The sequence below is a fragment of the Oryx dammah genome, unplaced genomic scaffold (genome assembly GCF_014754425.2).
Source record: "Oryx dammah isolate SB20612 unplaced genomic scaffold, SCBI_Odam_1.1 HiC_scaffold_5, whole genome shotgun sequence".
NCBI lineage: Eukaryota > Metazoa > Chordata > Mammalia > Artiodactyla > Bovidae > Oryx > Oryx dammah.
This window is the reverse complement of record NW_024070189.1, coordinates 99,352,101-99,354,682: the sequence shown is the minus strand read 5'-3', so window position 1 is coordinate 99,354,682 and position 2,582 is coordinate 99,352,101. Positions and strand designations below refer to the sequence as shown.

The 2,582-nt window shown below is 44.5% G+C and overlaps 1 pseudogene; it reads left to right on the top strand.

The window, feature by feature from the left end:
• Positions 1-1,550: 1,550 nt before the first annotated feature.
• Positions 1,551-2,046, top strand: LOC120864140 (annotated as a pseudogene).
• Positions 2,047-2,582: the final 536 nt, after the last annotated feature.

Genomic DNA, 2,582 nt, shown 5'->3' with positions numbered 1-2,582 from the left:
AACCCTGATACTTGACCCCTGGGACTAATTGGTCTGGACAGTCCCAGGCTGGCCACAGGGGCCTCCTTATATGTAAGGGTGGATGTTGGAGTTTAACCATTATTTTCTTGCAGGCTAATGAACCAGGTGGGAAATTACATGAGACCTTACTAAAGGTATGGGGAGAACAAGGAAAAACAGAAGGTAACAAACATGATTATAGCTGCTATAAATATAACTCAACTCCATGATCCTTTTGTCTAAGAAATATAATATTAATTTTTTCTAAATTGAATTAAACTTCACTTGAGCACTTACCTCTCCTAAAGGCGAGGGAAGGATAGGTGGGAAATTCAAACATAGGTAGGTTTTGGGATGCGCCATCCTCCGTTTCTTAAAGGTTTTAAGAGAACTCTTTAACATAAGAAACTGAGAGAACTTGGGAGAAGTGCTTCAGAAATCTTTAATCGATTCTGTCTCACCATGGAACCAAAATCACTGTGAATGGTGACTGCAGCCGTGAAATTAAAAGATGCTTGCTCCTTGGAAGAAAAGCTATGACAAACCTAGACAGCATATTAATAAAGCAGAGACATCACTTTGCCAACAAAGTCTGTGTAGTCAAAGCTATGGTTTTTTCAGTAGTCATGTACAGGTATGAGAGTTGGACCATAGGGAAGCTGAGGGCCAAAGAATTGATGCCTTCAAATTGTGGTGTTGGAGAAGACTCTAGAGTCCCTTGGACAGCAAGGAAATCAAATCAGTCAATCCTACAGGAAATCAACCCTGAATATTCATTGGAAGGATTGATGCTGAAGCTGAAGCTCCAGTACTTTGGCCACCTGATATGAAGAGCCAATTCATTGGAAAAGACTGTGCTGCTGGGAAAGATTGAGGGCAAGAGGAGAAGGGAGCGACAGAGGATGAAATGGTTGGATGGCATCATTGACTCAATGGACATGAGTTTGAACGAACTCTGGGAGACAGTGCAGGACAGGGAAGCCTGGTGTGCTGTAGTTTGTGGGGTGGCAAGGAGTCAGACATGACTTAGTGCCTGGACAACAATAATTGGAGACAATTATGGTAAGAGTTTAGAAATATTCCATGAGAAGACAAGAAGCTCATCCACTTATAAAATATTCTACTCTACAATGGACCTTGGGGGACTTTGCCTGAGATCCCAGTGTTAAACTAGAATTTCAGCTTTTATCTCTATCCACCCCATGGTCAATGTTCTGTGTCCCCAGAGGGCTCCTGTGGAAGCAGGGTACATCAGTCCTTAGGGCTGCCGTGACAAAGTACCACAGATTGAGTGGCTTAAACAATAGAATTTTTTTTTCTCATCATTTTGGAGAAGTCCTAGATCAAGGAGTTCCCTGGTGGTCCAGTGGCTAAGACTCTGCGCTTGCAATGCAGGGTTCCTGGGTTCTATCCTTGGTCAGGGAACTAGATCCCACATTCCATAACTCAGAGTTCTCATGGTTCAGTGAAGATCAAAGATCCTGTGTGCCACAGCTAAGACCCGGGACAGCCATATAAATAAACACTGCAAAATAAAGTCACGTCTTTTCATGAAGATGGCACTGAAGGTGAAGAAGGAAGCCCCTGCCCCTCTGAAAGCCGAAGCCAAAGCAAAAGCTTTGGAGGCCAAGAAAGCAATGTTGAAAGGTGTCCACAGCCACAAAAAAGAGAAGATCTGGACGTTACTCACCTTCTGGCAGCCCAAACCACCACTGCTCAGGAGGCAGCCCAAATAGCCTCAGAAGAGCGCCCCTAGGAGAAACAAACTTGACCACTATGCCATCATCAAATTCCCCCTCACCACCGAGTCAGCCATGAAAAAAATAACTGGTATTCACTGTGGATGTCAAGGCTAACAAGCTCCAAATTAAACAGGCTGTGAAGAAGCTCTGTGACATTGATGTGGCTGAGGTCAGTACCCTGATCAGGCCTGATGGAGAGAAGAGTGCATATGTTCGACTGGCTCCTGACTATCATGCTTTGGATGTTGCTAACAAAATTGGGATCATCTAAACTGAGTCCAGCTGGCTAATTCCAAATATAAAAGTTCTCACTGTGTTAAAACAACAACAACAAAAACAACGACCTCATGGATGAAGATGCCAGCAATGTCAGTTTCTTTTGAGGCCTCTCTCCATGGCTTGTAGATGGTTGTCTTCTCCTTGTGTCTTCACATGGGCCTCCCCCTGTGTGTGTATGGGTCTTAATCTCTTCTTCTTAAGGAAACCAGTCGAATTAGAGCAGGGCCCACCTGAATGAACTCATTTTAACCTGCATGCATGCTCAGTTGCTTCAGTCGTGTCTGAGTCTTTGTGACCCTATGGACCATGGCCCCAGAGGCTCCTCTGTCCATGGGATTCTCCAGGCAAGAATACTGGAGTGACTTGCCATGCCCTCCTCCTGGGGATCTTCCTGACCCAGGGATCAAACCCACATCTCTTATATCTTCTACATTGGTAGGCAGGTTCTTTACCACTAGTACCACCTGGGAAGCTTATTACTATGGCTTGAAGATCCCATCTCAAAATTCAGCCACATTCCCAGGTATAGGGGGTTAGGACTTCAGCATATGAATTTTGTAG